The sequence below is a fragment of the Somniosus microcephalus genome, unplaced genomic scaffold (genome assembly GCF_052327205.1).
Source record: "Somniosus microcephalus isolate GS21.2 unplaced genomic scaffold, FLI_Smic_1.0 unresolved_chr2, whole genome shotgun sequence".
Taxonomy (NCBI): domain Eukaryota; kingdom Metazoa; phylum Chordata; class Chondrichthyes; order Squaliformes; family Somniosidae; genus Somniosus; species Somniosus microcephalus.
The window spans coordinates 60,429,525-60,451,434 of record NW_028225180.1 but is presented as its reverse complement, the minus strand read 5'-3'; the positions used below and the strand labels follow the sequence as shown (position 1 = coordinate 60,451,434).

At 45.2% G+C, this 21,910-nt stretch overlaps 2 pseudogenes; both read left to right on the top strand.

Moving 5' to 3' along the window:
• The window catches only part of LOC147092706 (NACHT, LRR and PYD domains-containing protein 12-like), a 1,351,730-nt pseudogene that overhangs the window by 781,986 nt on the left and 547,834 nt on the right, over positions 1 to 21,910 (top strand).
• On the top strand, positions 11,259 to 12,307 carry LOC147092711 (uncharacterized; annotated as a pseudogene).

Genomic DNA, 21,910 nt, shown 5'->3' with positions numbered 1-21,910 from the left:
TTATAATTTCAATTATAAAATACTTTGGTGGCCGTGCCTTCTGTTGCCTCGGCCCTCAGCTCTTGAATTCCCTACCTAAATCTCTCCATTTCGCTACCTCTCTTTACTCATTTAACATGCTCCTTAAAACCTACTTATTTGACCAAGCTTTTGGTCACCTGCTGTAATTTATCGTTATGTGATTCAGTGTCAATTTTTTGTCTTTTAAAACTCCTGTGCAGCGCCTTCGGATGTTTTACTATGTTAAAGGTGCTATATAATTACACGTTTTTGTTGTTGCAAAGAAAGCTGCCAATTACAGGCCTTACAGCTTAAAGTAGATAGGTGTGAAGCTTTGAGAAAAAATAATCCAGAAGAAAACTAACAGTCAACTGAACATGGACTAACAAAGGAGAGGGAGCACCGATGTTTTAAGGGATAATCGTGTTTGAATAACTTGATAGCTAAATTGAAGGCCATGGTATAAAAGGGGCAGTAGCTGTACGGTTACAAAATTCTCTAAGGTATAGAAAATGGAGAGTTTGATGAATGGCTGTTTTTCGGTCTGGAAGTGGAATTCAATTGTATTCACCAAGGTTCAGGACTAGGAGCACTGCAGTTTTTGAGATACAACAATGACTTAAAATTAGGGGTACAGGGCTTAATTTCAAAATTTGCAAATGAGACGAAACTTGGAAGCTTAGTAAAAAAGAGGATTCGAGAAATTATCTTCAAGAGGGTATAGTTAGATTGATGGAATGTGCAGACATGGCAGACAAATGCGACGGGCTTTATTTTGGTTGGAAGATTTGCGAGAGACAATATCGGCTAAATGGTACAGTTTTACAGGTGGTGCAAGAACAGAGAGACCGGGGGGTGTCTGAGTACAAATTTTTGAAGGTGGCAGGGCAAGTGAGTAAAGCACGTAATAGAGCCTATGGGATCCTGGGCTTTATAAGCAATGGCATAGAGTACAACAGCCAATAAGTAACTTAAACATATATAAAAGATTATTTCACATCCACCCCTTTCCCAGCTAGAGTTTTGTGTCTAATTCTGGGCAAAACACTTTAGGAAGGGCATAAAAGCTTTGGGGAGAGGATATAATTGGTTTACTACAATTGTTCCAGGGATGAGGGCCTATAGCTACGTGGCTAGACTGGAGAAGCTGGGGTTGTTCTCTTTACAGCACGAAATTTTAATTGGCAGTTAGATACATGTCTTTAAAATCATGAAGGGCTTAGATAGAGTGAACAAAGGGAAAAGGTTTCCAATTGTTGAAGGATCGATAACCAAAGGCAACAGATTTAAGGTAATTGGCAAAAGGCGACATGAGAAAAATTGTTATTACGCAGCGTTGGGTTGCATTTGGTATGCACTTCCTGATAAAGTGGTGGAATCAGATTCAATAGTAGCTTTCAAAAGCGAATTCAATAAATATTAAAATTAAATAATTAAAGGGAAATTAAGGTACACCGCAGAGTATTCTCTGCAACACCCCACAAACATTCTCCGATAATGTCCAGTCCAGAAAAAAAATCAAATGGTTTGTTGTATATATGTAGCTTTGCTTTTCACAAAGTCTTGAAAGACAGACAACGTAAGATCACACAGCAGAGCGGTCTAGAGTGAAATCAGTATGATCTAATGGTGTAAGCTTTTTGTTATTTTTCAGACGTGAGAGGCAGTACAATGCACAAGGCAGGTAAATTGAACACAGACGAGCCCTGCATTCACACCACCTTTTGCTGTCTGTCTTTCTCTCTCTCTCTCTCTCTCATACACACACACACACAGGCCAGCCTGGAAAATTGCCATGCAACGCTATCAGCAATGAAAGAAAATTAATTTTCTCATTGCTCTGCTGTGTTCGGCAGATCAACTGCAAAATGTCACTTTTCTGTATATTATCTTTTCATTTTGCGGCCTACAGAAACAGGCTTTCTATTTTGCATCAAAGCAAAATACTGTGGATGCTGGAATCAAAACACAAAATGCTGGAAGTACTCAGCAGGTCCGGCAGCATCTGTGGAGAGGTGTGTATGAAGTTTCAAAGTTTATCAGGATCCTGCCAGGTGTTTATGGGGTTTCACAGTATTTCAGGAACCTGCCAGGTGTGAATGGGGTTTCACAGTATTTCAGGAACCTGCCAGGTGTGAATGAGGTCTCACCGTGAATCAGGATCCTCCCAGGTTTTTATGAAGTTTGGCAGTGTATCATTATCCTGGCAGGTGTGAATGGTGTTTCACAGTGTATTATGGCCCTGACAGGTGTGTATAGGATTTCACAGTATATCAGGATCCTGCCAGATGTGTATGGGGATTGACAGATTCTCAGGATACTTCCAGGTGAATATGGTGTTTCAGAGTTTATCAGGATCCTGCCAGGTGTGATTGGTATTTCACGGTGTATCATGGTGCTGCCAGGTGCGTATGAGGTTTCACAGGTAACCAGGAACCTGCCAGTTGTGAATGGGGTCTCACAGTGTATCAGTATTTTGCCAGGTGTGAATGAGGTCACACCGTGTATCAGGATCCTCCCAGGTTTTTATGCGGTTTGGCAGTGTATTTTAATCCTGGCAGCTGTGAATGGTGTTTTACAGTGTATTATGGCACTGCCAGGTGTGTATAGAATTTCATGGTGTATCAGGATCCTGCCAGATGTGTATGGGCTTTCAAAGTTTATCAGGATCCTGCCAGGTGTGTATGCGTTTTCAAAGTCGTTCAGGATCATGCCAGGTGAGTAATGGGTCTCACTGTGTATCAGAATCCTGCCAGGTGTGAACGGGGTCTCGCAGTGTACGTTGATTCTGCCAGGTGTGAATGAGGTCTCACCATGTATCAGGATGCTCCCAGGTTTTTATGTGGTTTGGCAGTTTATCATTTTCCTGGCAGGTGTGAATGGTGTTTCACTGTGTCTTATGGCCCTGCCAGGTGAGTATAGCATTTCACTGTGTATCAGGATCATGCCAGATGTGTATGGGGATTCACATATTCTCAGGATCCTGCCAGGTGTTTATCGTGATTCAGAGTTTATCAGGATCTTGCCAGATATGTATGGGGTTCACAGTGTATCAGGGTCCTGACAGGTGTCAATGGGATTTTAGTTTTATCAGGATTCTGCCAGGTGTAAATGAGGTCTCACCGTGTATCAGAGTACTCCCAGGATTTTATGTGGTTTGACAGTGTTTCAGGATCCTGCCAGGATTCAATGGGGTCTGACAGAATAACAGGAAACTTCCAGATGTTTAAGGGTTTTCAGAGTTAACCAGGAACCTGCCATGTGTGTATGGGGTTTCACAGTGTATCAAGTTCCTGCCAGCTGTATAAGGGGTTTCACAGTGAATCATGGTCCTGCCAGGTGTGCATGGGATTTCACAGAGCATCAGAATCCTGCCAGCTGTGTATGGGGTTTCACAGTGTATAATGGTCCTGCCAGCTTTACATGGTGTTTCACAGTGCATCAGGATCCTGCCAGGTTTGTATGCAGTTCGACAGTGTATCAGGATCCTGCCAGGTATGTATGCAGCTTTACAGTTTATCAGCATACTGCTATGTGTTTATGGGATGTCACAGTGTATCGGGTTCCTGCCAGGTGCGTATGGGGTTCCACAGTGTATCAGCATCCTGCCAGGTGTGTATGGGGTTTCACGCTTTATCAGGATCCTGCCAGGTGTGGATGGGGTTTCTCACTGAATCGGGGTCCTGCTAGGTGTGAATGGAGATTTACAGTGCATCAGGATCCTGCTAGGTGTGTATGCAGTTTCACAGTTTATCAGGTTCCTGATATGTGTGCAAGGGATTTCACAGTGCATCTGGATTCTTCCAGTTGTATACGGGTTTTCACAGCGTATCTGGATCCTTCCAGATACATACTGGGTTTCATGGTGTATCAGCGGCCTGCCAGGAGTGTATGGGGTTTCACAGTTTACCTGGATCCATCCAGTTGTATGTCGAGTTTCACAGTGCAACTGGATCCTGCCAGATATATATGGGGTTTCACTGGTAATGAGTGACATGCCAGGTGTGTATGCGGTTTTACGGTGTATCAGGATCCGCCCAGGTGTGTATGGGTTTCAAGGTGCATTTGGGTCCTTCCAGGTGCGTAAGGATCAGGATCGTGCTGGGCGTGTATGGCATTTCACATTGTAGCAGGATCCCGCCAGGAGTGTATGGGGTTACACAGTGTATCAGGATCCTGCCACATGTTTATGCGGTTTCACAGACTATCAGGATACTGCCAGTTGTGTATGGGTCTTCACGGTTTATCAATATCCTGCCAGCTGTGGGTCAGGTCTCTTCGTGCATCAGAGTACTCCCAGTATTTTATGCAGTTTGACAGTGTTTCAGGATCCTGCCAGCATTGAATGGTCCTCACCGTTTATCTGGATACTGCCAGATGTTTATGGGGTTTCAGAGTGTAACAGGAACCTGCCATGTGTGTATGGGGATTTACAGTGTATCAGGATCATGCCAGCTGTGTATGGTGTTTCACAGTGTATCATGGTCATGCCAGGTGTGTATGGGATTTCACAGTTTATCAGGATCCTGCCAGATATGCATGGGGTTTTCCGGCTTTTCAGGATCCTGCCAGATATTTATGGGTTTCACACTGAATCGATGTCCTGCCAGGTGTGTATGAGGATTCTTAGTGCATCAGGATCCTGCCAAGTGTGTGCGTGGTTTTACACTTTATCTGGGTCCTGCTATGTGTGTATGTGGTGTCACAGTGTATCAGGAACCTGCCAGGTGTATATGGGGTTTCACAGTCTATCGGGATCCTGCCAGGTGTGTATGGGATTTCACAGTGTATCAGGGTCCTGCGAGGTGTGTATGGGGTGTCACATTGTATCGGGATCCTGCCAGGAGTGTATGAGGTTTCACAGTGTATCGGGATTCTGCCAGGTGTGTATGGTTTTTCACAGCATATTAGGATCCTGCCAGGTGTGTATCGGGTTTCACAGTGTGTCAGGATTCTGGCAGGATTGAATAAGTTCTCACCATTTATCAGGATCCTCCCTGGTTTTTATGCAGGTGGCAGTGTATCATTTTCCTGGCAGGTGTGAATGGAGTTTCACAGTGTATTATGGCCCTGCCAGGCGTTTATGGGGTTTCACAGTGTATCAGGACCCTACCAGGTGTGTATAGGGTTTCACTGTGTATCAGGATCCTGCCAGGTGTGTATGGGATTTCACAGTGTATCAGGATCCTGCATGGTGTGTATGGTGTTTCAGAGTGTATCAGGGTCCTGCCCGGTGTGTATGGTGTTTCACAGAGTATCATGTTACTGCCAGGTTTGTATGAGGTTTCACAGTTTATCAGGATCCTGCTAGGTGTGTATGGGGTTTCACAGTGTATCAGGATCCTGCCACGTGTGGGTGGGGTTTCACGGTTTTTCAGCAGCCTAGAGGTTTGTATGGGTTTTCACAGATTATTTGGATCCTTCCATTTGTGTATGGGATTTCATAATTTATCAGGGACCTGCAAGATGTTTATGGGGATTCTCGGCTTATCAGGCTCTTGCCAGGAGTGTATGGGGTCTCAACCTATATCAGGATACTGCCAGGTGTGTATGGGGGTCTCACAGTGTATCAAGCTCCTGCTAGGTGTGAATGGGGTCTCACAGTGTATCAGTATTCTGCCAGGTGTGAATGCAGTCTCACCGTGTATCAGGGTCCTCCCAGGTTTTTACGCGGTTTGGCAGTGTATCATTATCCTGGCAGGTGTGAATGATGTTTCACAGTGTATTATGGCCCTGCCAATATGTATAGGGTTTCACTGTGTATCAGGGTCCTGCCAAATGTATATGTGATTTCACAGTTTATCAGGATCCTGCCAGGTGTGTACGGGGTCTCACAGTGTATCAGGATCCTGCCAGGTGTATATGGGATCTCATAGTGTATCAGGGTCCTGCTAGGTGTGAATTGGGTCTCAATGTGTATCAGGATCCTCCCAGAGTTTTAAGCGGTTTGGCAGTTTATCAATTTCCTGGCAGGTGTGAATGGTGTTTTACAGTGCATTATGGCCCTGCTAGGTGTGTATAGGATTTCACAGTGCATCAGGATCCTGCCAGATATTTATGGGGATTGAAATATTTTCAAGATCCTGCAGGGTGAATATCGTGTTTCAGAATTTATCAGGATCATGCCAGGTGTGTTTGGTGTTTCACAGTTTATCATGGTGCTGCCAGGTGTGTATGAGGTTTCACAGATAATCTGGATCCTGCCAGATGGGTATGGGGTTCACAGTTTATCAGGATCCTGCCAGGTGTCAATGGGATTTCACAGTTTATCAGGATCCTGCCAGGTGTGTATGGGGCTTCAAAGTTTATCAGGATCCTGCCATGTGTGTTTGGGGTTTCACAATATATTGCGGTCCAGCCAGGTGTGTATGGGGTTTCAGCGTTTTTTCAGGAAACTGTCAGGTGTGTATGGGGTTTCACTGTGTATCAGGACCCTTCCAGGTGAGTATGGTGTTCCAGAGTGTATCACGAACCTCACAGTGTATCAGGATCTTGACACATGTGTATGGGGTTTCGCAGTTTATCAGGATCCTGCCATGTGTGTATGGGGTTTCACAGTGTGTTATGGACCAGCCAGGTGTTTATGGGCTTTCAGAGTTTTTCAGGAAAATGCCATGTGTGTATAGGGATTCACTGTGTATCAGGATCTTGCAAGGTGTGAATGGGGCTTCACAGTATCTGAGGATCCTGCCAGGTGTCAATGGGGTTTCACAGTGTGTCAGGATCCTGCCAGGTTTCTATGGGGTTTCACAGTGTATCAGGATCCTGCCAGATGAGTATGGTGTTCCAGAGTGTATCACGAACCTGCCAGACGTGTATGGTGTTTCACATTGTATCATGGTGCTGCTAGGTGTGTAAGGGGTTTCACAGTTTATCAGGAGCCTGCTTGGTGTGAATGAGGTTTCACCCTGTATCAGGATCCTGCGATGTTTTTATGCGGTTTGGCAGTGTATCAGGGTCCTGCCAGGTGTGAATGCTGCCTCACAGGTTATCAGGTTCCTGAAAAATGTGTATGGGGTTTCACAGTTTATCATGATCATGCCATGTGTGTATTGGGTTAAACAGTGTATCAAGATCCTGCCAGATGTGTATGGGCTTTCACAGTTCACCACGATCCTGGCAGATGTTTATGGTGTTTCATAACGTATCATTGCACTGCCAGGTGTGAATGAGGTTTCACGGTTTATCAGGATCCTGCCAGGTGTGTATGGGGTTTCACAGTGTACAATGGTCCTGCCAGGTGTGTATGGAATTTTACTGTCTTTCAGGATGCTGCCAGCTGTGCATGGTGTATCACGGTGATATAAAGTTCCTGCCATGTGCTTATGGGATTCACAATGTATCAGGATCGTGCGAGGTGTGAATAGGGTTTCAAAGTGTATCAAGACCCTTCCATGTTTGTTTGGGGTTTTGCAGTTTTTCAGGAAACTGCCAGGTGTGTATGGGGTTTCACAGTGTATCAGGATCCTGCCAGGTGTGTATGGGGTTTCACAAAGTATCAGGATCCTGCCAGGTGTGTTTTGGGTTTCACAGTGTATCAGGATCCTGTCAGCCATGTTTGGAGTATCACAACGTTTCAGTGTCCTGCCTGCTTTGTATGGGATTTCACTGTGTTTCAGGATCCTGCCAGGTAATTATGGGGTTTCATGGCTCATAAGGATCCTGCCAGGTGCGTATGGGTTTCACAATGTATCAGGATCGTGCGAGGTGTGTATGGGGTTTCACAGTGTATCAGGGCCCTGCGAGGTGTGTACGGTGTTTCACAGTGCATCAGGAACCTCACAGGTTTTTATCCGGTTTGGTAATCAGGGTCCTGCCAGGTGTGAATGGTGTCTCACAGTGTATCTGGACCCTGACAGATATGTATGGGTTTTCAGTTTATCAGGATCCTGCCATGTGTGTATGGGGTTTCACAGTTTTTCAGGAAACTGCCAGGTGTGTGTGGGGTTTCACTGAATATAAGGATCATGCCAGGTGTGAATGGGGCTTCACAGTTTCTGAGGAACCTACCAGGTGTGAAAGGGGATTCACTGTGTGCCAGGATCCTGCTAGGTGTGTATGGGGTTTCACAGTGTATCAGGATCCTGCTAGGTGACTATGGTGTTCCAGGGTGTATCACGAACTTGCCAGTTGTGTATGGTGTTTCACACAGTATTATTTTGCTGCCAGGTGTGTAAGGGTTTTCACAGTTTATCGTGATCCTGCCAGGCGCCTGTGGGGTTTCACAGTGTATCATGGTCCTGCCAGGAGTTTATAGGAATTCGCAGTGTATCAGGATCCTGCCTGGTATGAAGGAGATCTCACCCTGTATCAGGATGCTCCGAGGTTTATAAACGGTTTGGCAGCGTATCAGGATCCTGCAAGGTGTCTATGGGGTTTCACAGTTGATCAGGATCCTGCCATGTGTGTATGGGGACTCACAGAGTAACAGGATCCTGCCAATTGTGTATGTGGTTTAAGTTTATCAGTATCCTGCCAGCGGTGTAACGGATTTCACGGTTTATCAGTATCTTGCCAGGTGTGTTTCAACACTATACACCAGATACAACGACGACATTTTCTTCCTATGGACCCACAGCGAAGAATCACTGAAAAGACTACACGATAACATCAACAAGTTCTATCCCACCAGCAAACTCACCATGGTCTACTCCTCATAATCGGTTTCATTCTTGGACACACGAATCTCCATCAAAGATGGACACCTCAGCACTTCACTCTACCACAAGCCCACGGACAACCTCACGATGCTCCACTTCTCCAGTTCCGACGGGCCACAGTAAAAAATCGCATAGACCTCCTCCGAAGACAAACACGGGACACAACCAAAAGAGTACCCTTCGTCGTCCAGTACTTCCCCAGAGTGGAGAAACAACGCCATGTTTTTCGCAGACTTGAACATGTCATCGATGACGATGAACACCTCACTAATGCCATCACCACGCCTCCACTACTCGCCTTCAAACAGCCGCCTAACCTCAAAAAGACCATCGTTTGCAGCAAATTACCCAGTTTTCAGGAGAACAGCGACCACGACACCACACAACCCTGCCACGGCAACCTCTGCAAGACATGACAGATCATCAGCACAGATACCATTATCACACGTGAGGACACCACCCACCAGGTACATGGTACATACACATGTGACTCGGCCAATGTTGTCTACCTCATACGTTGCAGGAAAGGATGCCCCGGAGCATGGTACATCGGCGAGAGCATGCAGAAACTGCGACATAGATGAACGGACACCGCACAACAATCGCCAGGCAGGAGTGTTCCCTCCCAGTCGGGGAACAATTCAGCAGTCAAGGAAATTCAGACTCCGATCTTCGGGAAAGCATTCTCCAAGGCGGCCTTCGAGACACACGACAACACAAAATCGTCGAGCAGAAACTGATAGCCAAGTTCCGCACACATGAGGACGGCCTCAACCGGGATCTATGGTTCATGTCACGCTACATGTAACCCCACCTGACGTAGAGTCATCCAGACTCGAGTCGTCTTTGGCTTGTTCTCTCTACACAGATGCGGCTGGACCTGCTGTGATATCCAGGAAAAACATTTTTTTCTTATATTGCAGCTTGCTTGTTCTTTGTTTTTCATACACACCCCAGCATCTGCAACATCTGACCCTTTGTGACCCCACCTCACTGTTCTTTGTTGTAATGTTTTCCTGACTGACCTGCTTGGACACCATTCACACCTTTGATTGCTTTGATTTTCTCTCTGCCGAGGTTTGATAAAGGGCAGTTAGAAAGATTACCTGTAATCATCTGGCAGTGTTCTGTGACTATATATGCTGTGTCTATATGCATCTCTCCACTTCACCTGACGAAGGAGCAGCGCTCCGAAAGCTTGTGATTTCAAATAAAGCTGTTGGACTATAACCTGGTGTTGTGTGTCTTCTCACATTTGTCCACCCCAGTCCAACACCGGCATCTCCACATCATGGCTACTATCGACACCACAAACTGCCAGCTCAAAGTGGAGAGGATCTTCATGAAGATCGTACATATCGACACATACATCAAGTTTCTACAGAGATGAAAGAAAGCAGACAAGATACCAAAAGGACTACAGATCATGAACCCACTCAAGTCGACCTACAACACAGACTACGCTGAAAGACTCTGCCGTCATACCTCTCGCACACACCTCAACCATCTCGTACACCAGCTCTACTGCAGACGCCACAACCTCGGAACCAAAACATAGTCCATGTTCTCAGCCTGTGCTCAGGGCACAGCAGACTAGCTACGGGACACCGCCAAACAGACGAGGCAACGGAACTACGTTGCCTACATGCACACCAAGAACAGGAAGCTTGAGAAACTCGGCATCACCATCAGCAGCAATCAAGCCTCCCCGGGTACCACGGTTGAAACCACAGGGAAGTCCATTGTCAACCTGTCCGACCACACCGTTCAAACACACGAAATCGAAGTTCTCAGCCGAGGCCTCAATTTCTGCCCCACCACCAAAATGTACCCCATCATTCTCGCGGCAGACACAGAGGAATTCAGCAGGAGAATGAGGCTCCGGGAATTCTTCCACTAATCCCAAGATGTCAGCAGTGAACCCAATGAGACACGCAATGATCCGGAACAGCAGGCAGAGGGATCCGCAGTGCAGCAACCGAAGAAGAAAGAGTCAAATTGGACCCCTCCGGAGGGTCGCTGCCCTAAGCTTGACATGTATGCTCAAGATGTCAGGAGATGCATCAACGCCAGATTCATCAGCTGCACTCACAAGACAGTCCAGAATGTCACCCGAGCACAACGGAATGCCATCCGTGCTCTCAAGACCATCCGCAAATCGTCATCAAACCAGGAGACAAAGGAGGAGCCACCGTCATACAGAACAGAATGGACTATTGCAAAGAAGCATACTGACAACTGGACAAGCAGGAACACTACAGACAGTTAACCGAAGATCTGACCAAAGAACACTCCCGCCAACTCAACAGACTGATGAAGACCTTTGATCCCGACCTACAAAGCATCCTAAGCGCTCTCATCCCACGTACTCCCCACGTGGGAGACTTCTACTGCCTCCCAAAGATACACAAAGCCAACACACCCGGACGTCCTATCGTATCAGGCAACGGAACCCTATGTGAGAACTTCTCAGGATACTTCGAGGGCAGCCTGAATCTCATCATGCAGGGAACCCCCAGATTCTGTCGTGACACGACAGACCTCTTACAGAAACTCAGAACCCACGGACCATTAGAACCAGGAACACTCCTCGCCACGATGGATGTCTCGGCACTCTACACCAGTATCCCCCATGATGACGGCATCGCTGCGACAGCCTCAGTACGCAACACCAACAACAGCCAATCTCCAGACGCTATCCTTTGACTAATCTGCTTCATCCTTGACCACAATGTCTTCACCTTCGACAACCAGTTCTTTACCCAAACACACGGAACAGCGATGGGGATCAATTTCGCACCCCAATACACCAACATCTTCATGTACAAGTTCGAGCAAGACGTCTTCGCTGCGCAGGACCTCCAACCAACACTATACACCAGATACATCGACGACATTTTCTTCCTATGGACCCACGGTGAAGAATCACTGAAAAGACTACACGATAACACCAGCAAGTTCCATCCCGCCATGAAACTCACCATGGACTACTCCTCAGAATCGGGTTCATGCTTGAACAAACAAATCTCCATCAAAGGCGGACACCTCAGCACTTCACTCTACCGCAAGCCCACGGACAACCTCACGATTCTCCACTTCTCCAGCTTCCACCCTAACCATGTTAAAGAAGCCATCCCATATGGACAAGCCCTGCGAATACACAAGATCTGCTCAGACGAGGAGGAAAGCGATGGACACCTACAGGCATTGAAAGGCGCCATCGTAAGAACGGGATATGACGTCCGACTCGTCGATCGACAGTTCCGATGGGCCACAGCGAAAAATAGCATCGACGTCCTCAGAAGGCAAATACGGGACACAACCAACAGTGTACCCTTCGTCATCCAGTACTTCCCCGGAGCGGAGAAGCTACGCCATGTTCTTCACAGCCTTCAACATGTCATCGATGATGATGAACACCTCGGTAAGGCCATCCCCACGCCTCCACTACTCACCTTCAAAGAGCCGCCTAACCTCAAACAGACCATTGTTCGCAGCAAATTAACCAGTTTTCAGGAGAACAGCGACCACAGCACCACACAACACTGCCACGGCAACCTCTGCAAGACATGCCAGATAATCAACACAGATACCATCATCACACGTGAGGACACCAACCACCATGTACATGGTACATACTCATGTGACTCGGCCAAAGTTGACTACCTCATACATTGCAGGAAAGAATGCCCTGGAGCATGGTACATCGGCGAGACCATGCAGACACTGCAACAACGGATGAACGGACACCACACAACAATCGCCAGGCAGGAGTGTTCCCTTCCAGTTGGGGAACACTTCAGCAATCAAGGACATTCAGCCTCCGATCTTCGGTAAGCATTCTCCAAGGCTGCCTTCGAGACACACGAAAACACAAAATGGTCGAGCAGAAACTGATAGCCAAGTTCTGCACTCATGAGGACGGTCTCAACCGGGATCTTGGGTTCATGTCACGCTACATGTAACCCCACCTGATGTACAGTCATCCAGACTCGAGTCGTCATTGGCTTGTTCTCTCTAGACAGATGCGGCCGGACATGCTGTGATTTCCAGCAAAAACATTCTTTTTTTATATTGTATCTTGCTTGTTCTTTTTCATTCATACAGACCCCAGCATCTGCAAAATCTGACCCCTTGTGACCCCACCTCATTGTTCTTTGATGTAATGGTTTCCTGACTGACCTGTTTGGACACCATTCACACCTTTGATTGCTTTGATTATTTCTCTGCCGAGGTCTGATAAAGGGCTGTTAGAAAGATTACCTGTAATTATCTGGCAGTGTTCTGTGACTATATATGCTGTTTCTAAATGCATCTCTCCACTTCACCTGACGAAGGAGCAGCGCTCCGAAAGCTTGTGATTTCAAATAAAGCTTTTGGACTATAACCTGGTGTTGTGTGACTTCTCACATTTGTCCTACAAAAGTGGATAACTTCAAATTTCTCCACATTATATTCCATTTACCATGTTCTTGCCCACTCACTTAGACTGTCTATTACCCGTTGAAGCCACCTTGCATCTTCCTCACAATTTACATTCCCACCCAGCTTTGTATCAGCAGCAACTTTGATATATTACATTTGTTCCCCTCATCAAAAACATTGATGCAAATTGTGAAAAGCTGAGGCCCAAGCACTAATCCTTGCGGCACGCCACTAGTTACAGCCTCCCAACCCGTAAATGATACGTTCATTCCTACTCTCTGTTATCTGTCCATTAACAAATCTTCAATACATGCTACTATATCACCCCCAATCCGATGAGCTGTAATTTCGTTGAATAACCTCTTGTGTGTCATCATATCGAATGCTTTCTGAAATTCCAAATAAATCACATCCACTGGTTCCCCCTCATCAATTCTGCTATTTACAACCTGAAAAATCTCCAACGGATTTGTCAAACACTATTTCCCTTTCATAAATCCGTGTTGAATCTTCCCAATCCTGTTATTAGTTTCTAAGTGCCCAGTTACAACGTCCTTAATAATGCATTCTAGCATTTTCCCTATTAATGCTGTCTGGCTAACTGATCTGTAATTCCCCATTTTCTCTCTCCCTCCTTTCTTAAATAGTGGGATTACATTTGCTACATTCCAATCCATGGGAATCTTTCTAGAATCTATGGAATTTTGGAAAATGACATAAGAACATTAGAACATAAGAAATAGGAGCAGGAGTAGGCCAATCGGCACCTCGAGCCTGCTCCGCCATTTAATAAGATCATGGCTGATCTGATCCTAACTGCCAATCTACTATCACAGAACCATCTCCTGAATCTAACAGAATTAGACACACGAAATAGGAGCAGGACCAGGCTACAGGCCCCTGGGCCCGCTCCGCTACCCACAGGGCCATGTCCGATCCGAACCTAGACTTATGTCCAAATTCCTGCCCGCTCCCCATAACCCTTAATTCCCTTTGCTTCTAGGAAACTGTCTATTTCTGTTTTAAAGTTATGTAATGATGTAGCTTCTACAGCTTTTTGGGGCAGCATATTCCATGGACCTACCACCCGCTGAGTGAAGTAGTTCCTCCTCATCTCAGTTGTGAAAGAGCAGCCCCTTATTCTAGTTCTAGTTTCACCCATCATCGGGAACATCCTCCCCGCATCCACCCGATCCAACCCCTTCAGAATCTTATATGGTTCAATAAGATCGCCTCTCATTCTTCTGAACTCCAATGAGTAGAGTCCCAATCTACTCACCCTCTCCTCATATGTCCATCCCCTCAACCCCGGGATTAACCGAGTGAACCTTCTTTGTACTGACTCGAGAGCAAGTATGTCTTTTCTTAAGTATGGAGACCAAAACTGTATGCAGCATTCCAGGTGCGTTCTCACCAATACCTTGTACATCTGAAGTAATGCCTCCATAATTTTATATTCTATCCCCCTAGCAATGAAAGCCTACATTCCATTGGCGTTCTTAATCACTTGCTGCACCTGCATACTAACCTTTTGAGTTTCGTGCACCAGGACTCCCAGATCCCTTTGTACTTCAGTACTTTCCTGTTTCTTGCCATTAAGATAATAACTTGCGCTACGATTTTTCCTGCCAAAGTGCATAACCTCACACTTTCCAGTATTGTATTCCATCTGCCAAATCTCTGCCCACTTACTTAGCCTGTCTATGACCCCTTGCAGGTTTTTTATGTCCTCCTCACTCACTACTTTCCCTCCCATCTTAGTATCATCTGCAAACTTTGATATGTTACACTCGGTCCCCTCCTCCAAATCGTTAATATAGATTGAAAACAGTTGGGGACCCAGCACTGACACCTGCGGAACACCACTAGTTACTGATTGCCAGTCTGAGAATGAACCACTTATCCCAACTTTCTGCCTTCTGTTAGATAGCCAATCCTCTATCCATGCCAGAATATTAACCCCAATCCCGTGATTTTTTATCTTAAGCAATAATCTTTTGTGTGGCACCTTTTCAAATGTATTTTGGAAGTCTAAATACACTACGTCCACTGGTTCCCCTTTATCCACCCTATATGTTACTTCCTCAAAGAACTCAGCAAATTTGTCAAACATGACTTCCCCTTCATAAAACCATGTTGACTTTGTCCTATTAAATTATGAATATCCAAATGTCCTGTTACTGTCTCCTTAATAATGGACTCCAAAATTTTACCTACCACAGATGTTAGGCTAACCGGTCTATAGTTTCCAGCCTTCTGTCTGCTGCCCTTTTTAAATAAGGGTGTTACATTAGCAGTTTTCCAGTCTGCCGGGACCTTTGCTGAGTCCAGGGAGTTTTGGAAAATTATTTCTAATGCATCCACAATCCCTACTGCCAATTCCCTCAAGACCCTAGGATGTAAGCCATCAGGTCCAGGTGATTTATTTGCCTTAAGTCCCATTATTTTACCGAGTACCATTTCTTAGTGATTTTGATCGTGTTTAGCAACTCCCCCCCTGTAGCCCCCAGTGTTGGGATATTCTTAGTGTCTTCTACTGTAAAGACTGATGCAAAATATTCATTCAGTGTTTTTGCCATCTCCATAATTCCCACCATTAATTTCCCGGTCTCATCCTCTAAGGGACCAACATTTACTTTAGCCACCCTTTTTCTTTTTATATAACAATAAAAACTCTTTCTATCTGTTTTTATATTTTTTGCTAATTTAATTTCATTATCTATCTTCCCTTTCCTAATCAATCTTTTTGTTATTTTTTGCTGTCTTTTAAAGTTTTCCCAATCCTCTATCCTTCCACTAGATTTGACTACCTTATATGCCCTTGGTTTTAGTCGAATACTATCCTTAATTTCTTTACTTAGCCACGGATGGCTGTCTTTTATTTTACACCCTTTTCTTCTCAGTGGAATATATTTTTTTAGGATGTTGTAAAATAACTCCTTAAATGTACACCACTGATCATGTATAGTCTTACACTTTAATCTATTTTCCCAATCCACTCTACTCAATTCCGCTCTCATCCCTTCACAATTTCCTTTATTCAAGCTTAGCATGCTTGTTTGAGATCCAACCTTCTCACCCTCTAATTGAATATGGAATTTAGGCATGTTATGGTCACTCATTCCAAGATGATCCTTTACTAGGACATTTTTAATTAATTTTGTCTCGTTACACAGGACCAGATCTAATGTTGCTTGCTCTCTGGTCGGTTCAGTTACATACTGCTGAAGAAACCCATCCCTAATACACTCAATGAAGTCATCCTCAAGGCAGCCCTGCCCAATTTGATTTGTCCAATTAATATGATAGTTAAAATCCCCCATAATTATAAATGATCCCTTATTACAAACCTCAACTATTTCCTGATTGATACTCCGTCCAACAGAGTTGCAACTGTTCGGAGGCTATAGACTACGCCCACGAGTGGTTTTTTCCCCTTATTATTCCTTATCTCCACCCAAACTGTTTCATTATCCTGATCTTTAGACCCAATATCATTTCTCTGTATTACAGTGATTCCTTCCTTTATTAACATAGCCAACCCACCTCCCCTTCCTTCCTGCCTGTCCTTCCTGATCGTTAAATAACCTGGTATGTTTAATTCCCAGGCATTGTCACACTGCAGCCATGTTTCTGTAATGGCCACAAGATCATACCCATATGTAGTTATTTGTGACATTAACTCGTCTATTTTGTTACGAATGCTACATGCCTTCAGATAGAGAACTTTCAAATATGTTTTGTGACACTTAGTTCCTGCTTTTGCCCTTTTTATTACTTTAGTTTTTACTCCATACCTTCTGCCCCTTCCTGACACGCTCTGGTTTTTAATTTTCCCACTGCTACCTAAGACTATGACCTTCTCTCTTGTCATTTTTATTATTTGCTCTCTAGGAACCTCCCCCCTACTAGTTAGTTTAAAGCCCTCTCTGCAGCCCTAGTTATATGATCCGCCAGGACTATTGTCCCAGCACTGGCCAAGTGAAGTCTGTCCCAACGGAACAGCTCCCTCCTGCCCCAGTACTGGTGCCAGTGTCCCAGGAAGCAAAAACCATTTCTCCCACACCAGTCTTTGAGCCACGCATTTAACTCTCTAATTTTATTTGTCCTAGCCAAATTCGCTCGTGGATCAGGTAATAATCCAGAGATTATTACCCTTGAGGTTCTGTTTTTTAATTTGACGCCTAGCTGCTCATACTCCTTTAACAGAACCGGCTTCCTAGTCCTATCTACGTCGTTTGTACCAACATGGACCACGACAACTGGATCCACCCCCTCCCACGGCAAGTTTCTTTCCAGCCAAGATGAGATGTCCTGAACCCTGGCACCGGGTAGGCAGCACAGCCTTCGGGACTCTCTCTCTCGGCTGCAGAGAACTCTATCTATCCCCCTCATAATACTATCCCCTACCACTACAACATTTCTATTTACTACCCCCTCTTGAATGGCCCACCGTTCCACGGTGCTGTGGCCAGCTTGTTCATCTTCCCTGCAGTCCCTGCTCCTGTCCCCACAGGGAGTAAGGGCCTCGAACCTGTTGGACAAGAGCAAGGGCTGTGGCTCCTCCAGCTCTACCTCCTGGATCCCTGTACCTGCCTCACTGGTAGTCACACCGTCCTGTCCCTGACCATGGGCTACATCTGAATTAATTAACTTCATAGGTGTGACCACCTCCTGTCTGAAGCTCAGACTCCAGCTCATCAACACGGAGCTGGAGTTCCTGTAGCAGCAGACACTTGTCACAGACGTATTCTCCGTGAGTTTCAATGGGGTCCACCGGCTCCCACATCTCGCAACTAATGCATCGACTATATCTCTCTATAGCCAGCTCTTTCAAAACCCTAGGATGTAGGCCATCAGGTCCAGGGGATTTGAATGCTTTCAGTCCCAATAAATTCTCCAGCACTACTTTTTACTAATACTAATTTGATTCAATTCCTCTTTCTCGCTAGACACTTAGTTGTCCATTATTTCCGGGGAGTTTTTTTGCATCTTCTTCCGTGAAAACAGACACAAAGGGCTGGATTTTGATACTGGAGGCGGGACTACAACTTTCGGGGTTGTAGTCCCGCCTCCATCGTGTTGTTGCCAATCCATGTGATTTTCACTTGTTTGACCTTGTTGAGCCCACCCAGCTGAAGCTGTCAAACACTGGCAATCTGTACACTAAGTTAATTCTTTCCTCTCAGGCTAATCTAGAGATCTCTCCAGAAGAGAAAGCTGAATGCTGCAATTTTTGACACTCGCGGCCATTCTGCTTTCTGTGCCGGTGAGATGAGGGACTCCCGAGACCTGAAGGAAGGAAGGCTGTAAAGGTAAGTAAAGGTAAGTAAAACTTCTTCAAACACATAACACACACCAAACACACTTACCTTTGAACTCATGCTCACATCACTCACCTGAACACCTGACATCTCGAACCCTCCTAGCCCTTCAGCCCGATGGTCCACCTCGCTAACTTGGCGTCGTTTGGAGCCGTCGGGAATCCCGCACTTCAGCAATAAAAATAAGGATTAGGCTAAAAACTGCCTATTATCTGCCAAGTTTCAGATTTAACTAAATCACTTTCAAACTCAATATAAAATTATATCATATGGTCACTCTTCCCTAAAGACCCGTTTACTACAAGGCTAATAATTAACTCTTTCTCGTTGCAAAATACTAGATCTAAAAAATCTGTTCGCTAGCTGGTTCCTCCACAGACTGATCTAGAAAACTATCTTGCAAACATTCCATGAATTTGTCCTCCACATTATTACTGCAAATTTGGTTGTTCAGTCTAAATGTAGAGTAAAGTCCCCTTTGAAGTCATAATGGCACAGCACGGGGCCATTCGGCCCATCGAATCTGTGCCGGCTCTCTGTAGAACAATCCAGTCAGTCCCATTCCCCCACTCTATCCGGGCAGCCCTGCAAGTTTATTTCCTTAAAGTGCCTATCCAGTCTCCCATTGAAAACATTGAGTTTCTCCGCTTTCACCACTGCTGTAAGCAGTGAGTTCTAGGTCTTTACCAACCGCAGCGTAAAAATGTTATCCCTTACATTACACCTGTATCTCTCGACTAAAACCTTGAAGCTGTGTCCTCTCATCCTTGTACCAGTAACTAGTGGGAACATCTATCCTATCCAATCCCGTCATAACCTTGTAAACCTCTATCATATCAACCCTCAACTCCCTTTAATCTAATGAAAATAAATCCAGCTTCTCCAATCTGTCCATGTAGCTAAGATCCCCCATCCCCGGCACTATTCTGGTGAATCGCCTCAGCACCCTCTCAAGTGCCTTCATATCCTTCCTAAAGTGTGGTGACCAGAACTGGACACAATACTCCAGTTGTGGCCCAGCCAGCGCTTTATAAAGGTTCAGCATAACTTCTCTACTTTTGTATTCAATACGTCTATTCCTGAAGCTGAAGATCCCATATGCTTTGCTAACCCCTGTCTCAATATATCCCGCCCCTTCAGGAACATATTCACATTTACTTCCAGGTCCCTCTGTCCCTGCACACTCATTAAAACTGTGCCAATGAATGTATATTGCATCTCTCTGCTCCTTCTGCCAAAATGCATCACCTCACAATTCTCTGTATTAAATTCCATCTACCACTTTTCTGCCTGTTTTGCTAGCCCTTCCATGTCCTGTTGCAGTCGATTGGCATCATCCTCACTGTTTGCCACACCCCCAAGTTTGGTGTCAACGGCAAATTTAGAAATTCTTCTCTCTATTCCAATATTGTCCTTACACCCTTTCTTGAACAATGGTGTCACATTTGCCACTTTACAAATCTCACGCACCTCCCCCGCACCTAGGGAAAATTGGGAAATTATGGCAAGCTTTTCCGCTATTGCCTCCCCCAATTCCCTTAGCAACCAGGAATGCAAGCCATCGGGACCAGGGGAATAATCCACTCTAAGCATACCCAGACTTTCTCGTACATCCTGGCTATCAATTTTTACCCTTTCCATTGCTTCTACCTGTTCCATTTCTACCGATATTTTGTCAGCATCCACCTCCTTAGTAAACACGAATACAAGGTACTCATTGATTATTCTAGCCTTACACCTCGAAGTGTCTTTCACAATTTTTGTCCCAAAATGCACCCCCTACCACTTATTACCCGCTTAAAGTTTACATGCCGGTAGAAGATTTTTGGGTTCCCTTTTATGCTAACCGCCATTCTACTCTCATATTCTCTCTTTGCCAATCTTATTTTCATCTTCACTTACCCTCTCAACTTGTTGCATTTGGTCTGGTTGTCCCTTGAAGAATTCACATGACATTCATCATACACCATCTTTTTTGTTTCATCATCTTCTCTATCTCCCTCATCATCAGAGGAGTCTTTGCTTTGGTTCCTTTACCCTTCCCTCTTGTATGAATGTATCTACTCTATACTTGGAACATCTCCTCCTTAAAGATCACCCATTGTTCCGTTACAGATTTTCCTGTCAGTCTTTGGTTCCATTGTACCCTGGCAAAATCCTTTCACATCCCGTTGAAGTTATCCCTATTCCAGTTTAGACATTCCACTCTAGATTGTTCCTTGCTCTTCTCTACTGCTAATCTAAATGTTATGATATGATGATCACTCGTACCCAAGTGTTCTCCGACAGACACTTAGTCGACCTTGTCCACCTCATTCCCCAGCACCAGATCCAACAATGCCTCCTTCCTAGTTGGGCCAAGAACATATTGGACAAGGAAATTCTCCTGAACGCATTTCAGAAATTCCTCCTGCTCCTTTCCCTTTACCCTAGCATTATCTCAATCGATATTTGGGTAAATGAAGTCCCCCAATATCACCACTCTATAGCTCTTGCATATCTCGGCGGTTTCCCTACAGATTTGCTCCTCTACATCCCTCTCACTATTTGGAGGCCTGCAGAATACCCACAATAGCGTGACCATACTCTTTTTGCTCTTCAACTCTAACCAAATTGATTCTTTCCTTGACCCCATAAGAACAACCCCCTTTCCAACACGACAATGTCTTCCTCAATCAGCACTGCCACCCCACCTCCCTTTTTTCCTTCCCTATCTTTTCTGAACATCTTGTACCCTTGAATATTAAGTGCCCAGTCCTCACTGTTTATAAACCACATTTTCGTTATTGCCACCACTTCATATTGCCACATGGCTAATTGTGCTTGTAGATCACAAAACTTATTCACCACACTTTGTGTTTACGTACATGTATTCTAAACTAATTTATCGTAGTCTTTCTTAGTCTGCTGCTATCTAATATGGTACTACTTTCCACCTCTTTCTTCTCTAGTGCTATCCAACACAGACTCTTTCATGCACCTTATTCCTCTGTTCCAATCCAATATTCTGGTGCCCATCCCCTTGCCAAGCTAGGTTAAACCCTCAACAACTGCAGAAGCAAACCACCCCATGACAATATTGGTCCCGGCTCTGTTAAGGTGTACCCGGTCCGGCTTGCACAGGTCCCAGCTTACCTGAAATGGTCCCAATGCCTCAGGAATCTAAAGCCCTCACTCCTGCACCATTTCTCCAGCCACGCATTCCATCCTCATATTCCTTTACTCAGTAGCACGTGGCACTGGGAGTAATCCGGAGATTACAACCTTTGAGGTCCTGCTTTTTAATCTCTTTCTGAGCTCCCTATAGTCTGACTGCACCACCTCATCCCTCTTTCTGCCTATGTCGTTGGTACCAATATGGTCCACGACCTCTGGCTGTTCACCCTCCCCCTCAGTATCCTGCAGCCACTCATTGACAGCCTTGGCCCTGGTACAATGGAGGCAACATACCATCCTGGAATCATGTCTGCATCTACAGAAACGCCTATCTATTCCCCTAAC